Here is a 12,069-nt window from a genome sequence, read left to right as displayed (position 1 = left end):
CCATCTCATTCAAGTTAGCACTGCTGAGTGTGAGAGGGGGTTCAGCTTAATGAACATCATAGTGTGCCCCCTGAGATGCAGTCTGCACTTGGTCACAGTGCCGTCCTTGATGTTTATTCAACTGAATGGCCCACCACTCAGCCACCACAAAGTTCAATCCAACACGTATGTGAAGTCCTGGCTGGTGAAGCACAGGGGAGCCATGAACCCCAGAACACGCCCCTGCAAGGCAGGACCTGACGTGGAGGACAAGGAGGCCCTCTGGGTACTACTGTGAAAAGCATGCATACTAATACACACACATACACACATGCCATAGATAGATAGTTCTTAATCTACGCATACTTTTCTTTACTGTTGAAATTTGAATAACTTGAATAAACTACAAACACATTCATTGATTGATTTAATATGATTTTAATTGATAAAATAATGGAATATAGCCAGGCTAGCCTTACAGAGTCGCAACACCCTGCGTTGCGTTGTGTCGAGGTCGGTCTGATCAAAAAATTCAGTTTACCCACCTCTAATTTGACCACTACAGCCCTGGTTACGGGTAACAGTGATCTGGTTTGTAGGAATAAAGTTCGTACAAGTACTTATGACTGGAAATTGTTATGTCAACGGCGAGGTCATTACAATATGTTTCCCTCTCATTGGGTGCAATTTTCTTCCAGATCACAGGGGGAACTGCTCGTCTGCTCCTCAGTACTGTCCGATCTCATACTCTCGTGCGACGTTGTGAATATGCTAGCGAGCGAGTGTTTCTTCTACTGTCAATGGTGTTACCGGCAAGTTACAAAAGGCATTAGTATAGCATGATCAAGATGTCAACGAAAAGAGATTTGATCGTTTGGTTTCAGGCTAAGACAGCCTGAAAGCCTGATATTTCACATCGTCATATGTTTGCGTTATTGTTTGGCGTGAGGCACTTGTCACACACATGTTTGGGAGTTGTAGTTCAGAAAATAGCACATTTTTCCATTTAATAAAACAAAACAAAAGAGCATAATGCATTTTATCATTTTATCTTGCTGCATGTTATTATTGACGGGCACAACGATTGATGGGAATAACGACCCCCCCCCCCCCCCCCCCCCCCCCAGTGGGCCCCCCCCGGGACGGTGTAATTCCAACACTGATGGGAGGTGAGAGTTTTTGGTGCTGCAGGAAGTGTGTGTGTGTGTGTGTGTGTGTGTGTGTGTGTGTGTGTGTGTGTGTGTGTGTGTGTGTGTGTGTGTGTGTGTGTGTGTGTGTGTGTGTGTTTGGTTCCTTGTCAACCACCTGACTTAATGGTTTGCGTGGCATTGCTAAGGATTAGTTGTCAGTGACCATTGCATGATTTGGTTGGATCTTATTAGAGAGTCTCCTCTTTTATTTCACTAGGGTTAGGGTTAGTTTGGGTGTTGTTTGGTTCCCTCTGTGTTTGTTTGGTGGCGTGCCCTGGAATCCTGTCAGAACCCAGATAGGATTCATTGGAACCAGTATCGATAATCAATCCATCCATCTATCTATCCTCCGAATCCTATCCACCATTTTTTTTTTCAAATGAATTCATTAATAGATTATTTTATCTTATTTTGACAGTTTCTTGTTGTTAATCAATTTATGTTGTTTGAGGGTTGTGTGGTCATCATGAATTCACATCTATGATCACATTTTAATCCGTCAGAATGCACAGATATTTTGTATTTAATTATTTATGATAAGATTCAGTGAAAACAATGGTATAATATACTATATATATATATATATATATGCCTTCTTTTTACATATTTGGTCTTTGGTCATGAGGCATCAACCATACATCCATGGGGCCAACTAGGAATTTATGAATAAGCTCCAACCGCCAAAGGTGCTTGAGGTACGATTTAAGGGCTGTTATTTGAGAGTCCTTTGTTATCAATGACATCCATCCGTCAGCATTGAATGGGTTGAGTGAGGCAGGGGGCAGGTAAGGAAGTGGGGGGGCGCATCAGGCTGGAGGGAGTGAAGCAGGCCGGCTGGAGATGTAGATCCAAAAAACGAAAGGTGAGGCACGAGATTTCAGCAGGAGAAAAAACAACTAGAAAGGGGAGACATTGAACAACCAAGGTTGTTATCTTTCTTACAAATGACCCTCAAAAAATACCTCTCAAATCTTAGCTGATACAGCCTTCTTCTGAATTACAACCTGTATATTAGCGATGGTGATTACATTTTTTGTAAACCAATTTCCTAAAAGTGAAAAAGGAAGGTGTTGTTTGTGTTAAGTGAGAAGGTTGTTGTTTTGTCTGCCATTGCATCCAAATCCAGACTTAAATGGCTGAGACAAGGCAAAGCATATATTTGCCTCTCTTTTTGCATTTGTCCCGGTGTGACATCCTGTCCTGCAGGTGTCTGAGCAGATGATCACCATCAAGGTCAAGCTCAAACAGAAGGTCAAGGTTTTGTCGCTCGACCATTGCGTGATTAATCTACAAATAAAGGTATTCAAAGAGAAACTTCTGAGCATAGGGTATCCCTCTATGCAGACAATATTATATTTTATTTGTCAATTCTCTTACTGAGAGTACAACTTGTTGATTGTTCATCCTGACCTGTTATGTTTCAGACTCGGTCTCGAACAGGTATGGCAAAAATACTTTGGTATGTTGCAATACCAGCATTGACAGTAAGAGATATGTAGATCTTAAGGTTCTACAAGGCCTTTGGATGACAGTGCTTGAATATAGATGTACTCTGAATGCAAGAACATAAGATGTTTTGATGCTGATGTATTATTATTCAGTCACACTTCACTGCCCTCGGGCAGTTTTTACCTGCAGATAGTATCCAACATTCTGATTAGAGACATTCCATATATATATCTAGACAATCTTTACCAGAGGAGGTCAGATGTGTTGAGGAGTCATGGAGAACACATGCAGCCAGTACCTGTTCCTCTTCCTTCTCTCTCTCACCACCAGCCCACCACCGCCTGTTGCAGCCTCCATCGACCGCCTCAGATCAGTCTGGATGAAACGGAGCACAGTAACTTGGGATGAAGCCAAGTACTACTGTAGGATAATTTGGGGTGTAAACTGCGATTTAGCCATCCAGAGAAATGCACTTGATATTTCATATTTCTCAGAGATTTGTAACAATTTCCAATCTATGTGCTGGGTCGGAATCCGTGATCGGCCGGTCATTGGGTGGAGTTGGATTAACGGTCAGAATATCTCCCTGCTTGACACGAACTGGTCAGCTGGGTCAGCTGGGCACCCGGGGGGTACCAATTGTGGCGCAGTATATGATGGTAAGCTGGTCGACCATAATTGTGGCAAAGTGTTACACTATCTCTGTGAGTATAACCACCTGGTGTTTGTGGAGGAGAAGAAGACATGGGAGGAAGCCCTCGACCACTGCAGAGCTCTTGAACCGGACGCATCGAAGCGGAGGGATCTCCTCAGCTTCCACGACGAGGAGGAATTATCCTACGCCCAGGAAGAGATGACCCGGCTCCAGACGGAGGAGGTGTGGATCGGTCTGCGCTGGCTGGCGGGCCGCTGGCTGTGGATGGACCGGACCGCAGGTGGCGTTATTACCTTGCCCGAGTGTCCCGCCAACGGGAACCACTGTGGGACTCGGTCTGGGGGAGGCCAGCAGGCCAGGAGCTGTGTGGAGAAGAGGAGGTTCTTCTGTGTGAAACAGGCTAACTGATTACTTAGGTTTTGTGCTCATAGGTTGAAGGACCATCTTAAACGTCCTCAAGGCTAAGCTAGTAGGTCATCAATACAAATTGTGTTTTTGTGTGTTAATGTTGTATGCAACCGTTTTACCAGGATATAGTCAAAGTAAAAATATATTTTATAGGATCTATTATGAAGATAATAACATTATAGGCAAAGTAAAAATAGAAATTCACACATTTGTATGGGATATATTATAAAGATGATAAGATTATAGTCAAAGTAAAAATACTCATTCACATGTAGGCTATTTATAGGATGGTGAATAGGAAATCTGTCCTTCCTATTAGCCATTACCCACCTGCTGTGTGTGTGTGTGTGTGTGTGTGTGTGTGTGTGTGTGTGTTTGTGTGTTTGTGAGTGTTTGTGCGCGTGTGTGTGTGTGTGTGTGAGTGTGTGTGTGTAGGAATCATCCTCTTTTTATTTTATGTGCAACCAGTTATTGCTTGTTTTAATATATTTCTGTGATACATTTAAACTAGAGCTGTCAAGCGATTAAAATATTTAATCGTGATTAATCGCATTAATGTCATAGTTAACTCTAATTAATCGCGATTAATCGCAAATTATTTTTCTATGCTAAATATCCCTTGATTTTTTTGTCCCATAATTCTCCTCATTTTAATTCTCTTATCAACATGGTGAAGTGCATCGGCTTGCCTTGTGCAAATGATTTTTTATTGATAACAACATTGGCATATACACTGATCAAAACAGGACGATACAAAAAAAAGAGCCTATAGTGCAATTAAACGACTGCTTTGAACAAATGTCATTTGAACATAGCAGTCAGGCTACTGCTTCTTTGCTTTGAGCCAAAGAAAAAAAAAAAATATATATATATATATAAAATAATTGCGTTAATCGCGCGATAAAAAAATTAACGCCGTTAAATTTGGTTTGCGTTAACGCCGTTAATAACGTGTTTAACTGACAGCTCTAATTTAAACGTATAGTTAATTCAGATATGATAAACATTGCTATTCGAGACAAAACTGATGATGTTGATGAAATTGGTTCTTCCATGGCATACTGTCTGTTAAGCTTGGAAAACAGGATTCTAGACTTATGACTAACATACAGCATAGCGATTGTTTGGCATGAAACACTACTTCACCTGACCTGATCATGCATCTTCTGGCAATGAGACCATTGTCATGCCGAGCCCTGCTTGTTAAAACTGCAATTTGTGGGTGACTGTTTGTGGTGGTATTGCAAACCTCCGCTTTCCCCCTGAATAGACCTGGAAAAGATGTGTGGCGAAGAATAAAGTGTTAAAAAAATATTCACAGTTAACATGGGTCATCATTTTTTCTTTTTGGTATTATTCAGTTATATTGATTGATACAACGCTATAAGGCTGTTCCAATACAGTGTATGGTGTGTGTGTGTGTGTGTGTGTGTGTGTGTGTGTGTGTGTGTGTGTGTGTGTGTGTGTGTGTGTGTGTGTGTGTGTGTGTGTGTGTGTGTGTGTGTGTGTGTGTAAACTACCTTTGCATTTCTGATGACACCAGCGGCCGCTGACATAAACACTGTCGTTGTTTAGGGCCACAACCGCTAGGGGGAGCCACACGATCATTGTGACTTTCTGTGTTGCTCTCTAAGAACCCAGTGCGTTCTTAACCCACATGCTTATTTTTTCACTGCTTGCTAGCTAACCATGTCCTACAACATGTACAGTGACAATGGTAAATATGTCAAAGATAACTTCGAATTTGGTCGATTAAAATTGATGTTGCTTTTCAAAAAACAGAAATACCTACCAGCCCATTATATCGCCGAATGAGGTAACACAATGGTGATTGAGCCTTTGGCCCACTGATGAAAGCCCATGCATTTTGCAGTATTGAGATGGGCACAATTACCGCTTATCACCAATGGTGTCGCCGAAGAGAATGAACAATTAAAAAAAAAAAAAAAGCATATGAAAAAGTCTGCTACCTTGGACTAGTAATTGGATTGGCTTCCCTTCCATCAACAGGCAAGAAGGTTTCCGCGAACCAATCAGAGGAGGGATGCCCTGATGGTCTGAAATGAGACCGGGGGCCTCTATGATTAGTCAAATCTCCTAACCTTTATGCCTCCTTTCCTTAACCTTTGTGGAAAAACGTCATTGGGTCAAGGAGAGATGAAGAGGTGTTTCCTTTCGAACATAGGAAAAGACAGAACTGTTTAAAATGAATTCGACTCCTCTCTTCCTAACCAACATCATTGCGCGACGGCGGGTATTGCCGACCTCTAGCGTCTCAAGTGTGAAACTACAATTTCAAGAGATCGACTAAAACAAGCGCTCTTTGATTTTCAATCAGGTTACCGCCAACAGTGAGAATCACTTAGGTCGGACTTGGCCAACTGGAATATTTTAGGCCACTTGAATTCCAATTCACATGTGGAAAAAAAAAGAGGCTAAACTTATGTTGATGTTGAAATTAACTGCCCCCAATAGTCCTTCTTAAATGTGAAGTTTTCTTTTCTTATGGTGTATTTAATGTAGTTATTAACCAGCAATAAATGAATTCATTTATATTCAAATTATTATGCTTCTGGAATTGGTATCTATTATTCTCAATTGATAATCTAATTAAATTAAATACAACAGCTCTGCCATAAACTACAGATTTTATAATGTTCACTTGTGTATTAAGACACAGGGAAGGGCAGATTTTTAAACGTTTTTTACTGATTAATCACAGTCAGACGGACCAGGTGGTATAATAGGAGCCCTTTAAAGAAAGTTGGTGTTCTGATGAGTATATGAAGAGAAAGGATAAAAACAAATACCAAGAAGTGGAACAGAATTATTTCGGCTATGCACGTCACTGGGTCTTCTTCCCACTTTTAGTCTCTCGCGGCTAAACCTCTATGCAAAGCCCTGGAAGTAGGGGCGGGGAGGGTGCTGCAGCACCCCCTGGTGAATGGTAGAGGACCTGCATGCTCACAACTATACATTTTATTTAAAATAAATAAATAATAATACATGAATCAATAAATATTTGATGGTTGTGTTCATATTCTAATAATATTTAGATGAATGCTCAAAAGTGGATCTTAAGTTTCCACATTTTCAGTGTGGTTGGAAATTACCTTTAGATCTCACTTTTATACACCACAGGTCTATGGAATACACAGTTGTTGCAAACAGGCACGAACAATACAGTACATGAAAATACAGTCCATCGGAAATATCAAAATCAACTGACATACACAATGATAACATAGCCCTATCTAGTGAGAGGAGTCTCAGGAGACGAGGAAACTAACACTAACAATTTGATTTACACATGATGTGATCAAATGTACATTAGCCTATTTTTAACTGTTTGTGTGATGGTTTGATGCCCTTACTTTGTTTGTCAATGATCTTATCAAGATATTTTGTCAATCTGGCTTTCAGAACAGCCAATGATATAAGCTGTTACGTAATATGTCCACTGTGCGGCCAATATGGCAGGGGCACGGTGATGGACTAGACCCTCAACAGCAGGAGCAGCTGTGGCGTCTTCTGGCAGAGTTTAAGGACAGCTTTGCCTTGAATGAGAGCGACGTGGGTCAGACACACCTGGTGCAGCATGAAATCGACACTGGGGACGCCAGGCCCATCAGAATGCGCCCGCGTCGCCTGCCCTTGGCCCGCCAGGAGGCTGTGTACTAGGCGCTGTTGGAGATGCAGCAGGCGGGCCTTATAGAGCCCTCAGATAGTCCCTGGGCAGCAGCTGTGGTGATGGTGCCTAAGAAGGGGGGTAAGTGGAGAATCTGTGTCGACTACAGGCCATTTAACGCAGTAACAAGAAAGGACTCCTACCCCATCCCTTGACACATCTAGGGCCTCATCCCATTGATGAGGCCCTAGATGTGGTTGCTGGGTCGTCCCTGATGGCTGACCCAAGACTGCATTCTGCACTAGCAGAGGATTTTGGCAGTTTCGGGTCTTCCCTTTTGGCCTCTGCAATGCACCTGCAACCTTTGAGAGGCTAATGCACAGAGTGCTCACTTGCATCCCCCGGCAGCAGTGTATCGTCTGCCTGGACGATATACTGGCACACGGGGGTGCCTTCAAGACAGCACTTGCCTCGCTGCATCAGGTTCTGGAGAGAGTAGCTGCGGCGGGCTTGAAGCTCCACCCTGATAAGTGCCTTTTCAGAAGAGAGGTAACTTTCCTTGGTCACAAGACTGGGGGAGGAGGTATTAGCACCATGGAGGACAAAGTGCAAGCTGCCCAAAACTGGCCCACCCCCACTGACACCAGACAGCTGAAAAGCTTCCTCAGACTGGCTTCTTACTACAGGCGCTTTGTGAGGGGCTTCTCCTGTGTGGCCGCTCCCCTGTTCCACCTGCTACCGAAGGACAGGGAGTTTGTGTGGGGAGAGGATTGCGGTCTGCCTTCGAGACCCTCAAGGGAGTTCTCACCAAAGCCCCGGTGCTCTCCCCCCCTGACGCTGCCCTGCCCGTCATCCTGGACACGGACGTTAGTAACGTCGGCAATGGCGCCGTGCTGACACAGGAATGGCCGGAAGGGGATCGGGTGGTGGCGTATTACAGCACGACATTTAACAAAGCTGAACGCCGCTACTGTGTCACTCGTCGCACGCTGCTGGCCATTGTTAGAGCTGTACGCCACTTCAAATACTACCTCTGCGGCCTGCGCTTCCCTGTAAGGACTGACCACTCCACGCTCCAGTGGATGATGTCTTTCAAGGAGCCAGAAGGGCAGGTCGCACGGTGGATCGAGGAGCTGCAGTCCTACAGCTTCAGTGTGGTGCACAGGGCAGGGGCACGCCATGCTAATGCAGACGCTCGCTCCCGACACCCCTGCAGTCAGGATGGCTGCCGCAACTGTGAAAGGAGGGAGAGCCGTGAGAAGGAACTGCCCAGCCAGGAGGAGGGATGTTCTGCGGTGGATTGTGGCTTCCCCAGTCAGCTGTGAGCTCCGGGAGGTCGACCCTACAGGATGGAGACGGCAGCAGGTGGAGGACGCAGACCTTCGACCAGTGCTCCAGTGGGTTTGACCTACAGCAGCGGCCCCCATGGGAAGAAGTGGCCGTTCTCCCCTGGTCACCAAGGACTGTGGGCTAAGTTCGAGGGCCCTGCGGCTGTGGGATTAAGTGCTTCAGCGGGCCTGGAAGGAACCCGCCACCGGAGAGGTGAGGTGGCAAGGTGGTGGTGCCTCACTCTCTGCGTGGGGAAGTGCTTCAAGTGGTCCATGGTGCCGTGGGCTCAGGGCACTTTGGGGTGACAAAGACCCTGCGTCGCCTCCGCCTTGGCTTCTACTGGGGGCAGCACAAGAGGGACGTCGAGGACTTCTGTCGCCGCTGTGATGGCTGCACAGCTCGCAAAGGCCCCGCTGAAAGGTCCCATTGGAATATTCTACTTATCAATCAGTGTGAGGGGCGAATCACCAGGTCAGTTGGCGGAGGGGCTTGGGAGAACAGGAGGGTGGGGGCTTGCACGTTGAAGGGACTGGGTTTGGGGATGGGGGTTGCCTGGGTAACCAGTTGTTGTGGCTGTGGATTTTTGCCGTTGGTTACGGGCAGGGCTGTAGTGGAGGGTAAACGCACGTAAACACAGTTTACGCACCTCTGGAATTTAGGAAATAGCGTTTACGCACCTCTAAATAGCGTTTACGCACCTCAAAGTTCCCTGTGCCTTGTATTCTACCGTTGGAATAATCGGAAATAAATTCAGCATCATTTTAAAACACCTAAAACAAGGTTTCATATTGTTGAACAAATAAACGCTGTCATCTGAATCATTTTCATCTGCGCTGTAGGCCTATGCTATTATGGTCTGTGACCCTCCAATCAGTGCCTTGCGGCTGCGGCAGCGACACCAATCAGGATCCAGGAAAATATGTAAACAGGAAGTATGTAAACACATGGCCCTGCGCGTTGTGGATTATCATGCCTGCCTACCTGTCATTAATTAGCCATGGATATCAGGCGATTTTTGAAGAGACCTTCGAGTGCTCCTACTCCAACAGATGCCCGAAAAAGGCCTCAAGTACAAAGTAAGCTGAAGATGATCAATTCACATGAGTTGTTTTTGTGATTTATAAATCAATTTTACTTGACGAACTATTAAGTGACTACGAGCATTCAGATTGGCCAATGCGTAGTCATGCTATCCGTGTAGGCTACTGCCCACGTCAAAATGAGTGAAAGTCAGTCAGAGTTTTACTATCCATATTAAACTCCGGTTTCGGCGTATCAACTTCGCTATAGCTTGGTCGCTATGTTAAAGCCTCAATTTGGAGATGTGAGGTTGGCGGTTGCAGCCGTGGACTCCGCGGCTGAACCGTGGATCGGGCGGATGACGCGACAAAAAAATATATTTTAATTAAATTCGGGCGGTTGGCGGTTAAACCAATAAAAATATAAATATTTATAAATATTTGTATTTTATATATTATAAATATTTTTATTTTATTATTTATTTTCTTTAAAGTTATTTTCCCAGCAAACGGGCCTGTTCCCTAGAGGAGCAGTATGGGGAATCCAAGTTGAAACAACTTGCCCAAAGGTTCAGACTTGATGACAGAAAAATTCTTGAAGGCTATAGGGATTTTAAGGATAACTCAAGCATCATTCCAGAAAACCTTGCACCACTCCTGAATATCGACCATCTCATTCAAGTTAGCACTGCTGAGTGTGAGAGGGGGTTCAGCTTAATGAACATCATAGTGTGCCCCCTGAGATGCAGTCTGCACTTGGTCACAGTGTCGTCCTTGATGTTTATTCAACTGAATGGCCCACCACTCAGCCACCACAAAGTTCAATCCAACACGTATGTGAAGTCCTGGCTGGTGAAGCACAGGGGAGCCATGAACCCCAGAACACGCCCCTGCAAGGCAGGACCTGTCGTGGAGGACAAGGAGGCCCTCTGGGTACTACTGTGAAAAGCATGCATACTATACACACACATACACACATGCCATAGATAGATAGTTCTTAATCTACGCATACTTTTCTTTACTTTTGAAATTTGAATAACTTGAATAAACTACAAACACATTCATTGACTGTCATTGATTGATTTAATATGATTTTAATTGATAACATAATGGAATATAGCCAGGCTAGCCTTACAGAGTCGCAACACCCTGCGTTGCGTCGAGGTCGGTCTGATCAAAAAATTCATAGTTTACCCACCTCTAATTTGACCACTACAGCCCTGGTTACGGGTAACAGTGATCTGGTTTGTAGGAATAAAGTTCGTACAAGTACTTATGACTGGAAATTGTTATGTCAACGGCGAGGTCATTACAATATGTTTCCCTCTCATTGGGTGCAATTTTCTTCCAGATCACAGGGGGAACTGCTCGTCTGCTCCGCAGTACTGTCCGATCTCATACTCTCGTGCGACGTTGTGAATATGCTAGCGAGCGAGTGTTTCTTCTACTGTCAATGGTGTTACCGGCAAGTTACAAAAGGCATTAGTATAGTATGATCAAGATGTCAACGAAAAGAGATTTGACCGTTTGGTTTCAGGCTAAGACAGCCTGAAAGCCTGATATTTCACATCGTCATAGGTTTGCGTTATTGTTAGGCGTGAGGCACTTAATGAAATGTTTGAGAGTCGTAGTTCGGAAAATGGCACATTTTTCCATTTAATAAAACAAAACAAAAGAGCATAATGCATTTATCATTTTATCTTGTTGCATGTTATTATTGACGGGCACAACGATTGAAGGGAATAACGACCCCCCCAGTGGGCCACCCCCCGGGAATTCCAACACTGATGGGAGGTCAGAGTTTTTGGGGTTGCAGGAAGTGTGTGTGTGTGTGTGTGTGTGTGTGTGTGTGTGTGTGTGTGTGTGTGTGTGTGTGTGTGTGTGTGTGTGTGTGTGTGTGTGTGTGTGTGTGTGTGTGTGTGTTTGGTTCCTTGTCAACCACCTGACTTAATAGTTTGCGTGGCTTTGCAAAGGATTAGTTGTCAGTGACCATTGCATGATTTGGTTGGATCTTATTTGAGAGTTTCCTCTTTTATTTCACTAGGGTTAGGGTTAGTTTGGGTGTTGTTTGGTTGCCTCTGTGTTGGTTTGGTGGCGTGCCCTGGAATCCTGTCAGAACCCAGATAGGATTAATTGGAACCAGTATCGATAATCAATCCATCCATCTATCTATCCTCCGAATCCTATCTACCATTTTTTTTTCAAATTAATTCATTAATAGATTATTTTAACTTATTTTGACATTTTCTTGTTGTTAATCAATTTATGTTGTTTGAGGGTTGTGTGGTTATCATGACATCTATGATCACATTTTAATCCGTCAGAATGCAGAGATATTTTGTATTTAATTATTTATGATAAGATTCAGTGAAAACAATGGTATAATATACTATATATACATATATATATATA

At 44.0% G+C, this 12,069-nt stretch overlaps 1 long non-coding RNA gene across 1 annotated transcript; it reads right to left on the bottom strand.

The window, feature by feature from the left end:
- Window positions 1–1,122: 1,122 nt before the first annotated feature.
- On the bottom strand, window positions 1,123–7,455 carry LOC115548308 (uncharacterized). Its single transcript, XR_003977567.1, has 3 exons — window positions 4,833–7,455; window positions 3,337–3,635; window positions 1,123–2,993 (listed from the first exon to the last, which is right to left on the bottom strand). It is a non-coding gene; the product is annotated as an uncharacterized LOC115548308 (long non-coding RNA).
- Between the last annotated feature and the right edge of the window lie 4,614 nt (window positions 7,456–12,069).

The sequence above is a fragment of the Gadus morhua genome, chromosome 8 (assembly GCF_902167405.1).
Source record: "Gadus morhua chromosome 8, gadMor3.0, whole genome shotgun sequence".
In the NCBI taxonomy this organism is placed as follows: domain Eukaryota; kingdom Metazoa; phylum Chordata; class Actinopteri; order Gadiformes; family Gadidae; genus Gadus; species Gadus morhua.
The sequence above is the reverse complement of the archived record's forward strand: the minus strand, read 5'-3'. Positions and strand labels throughout refer to the sequence as shown.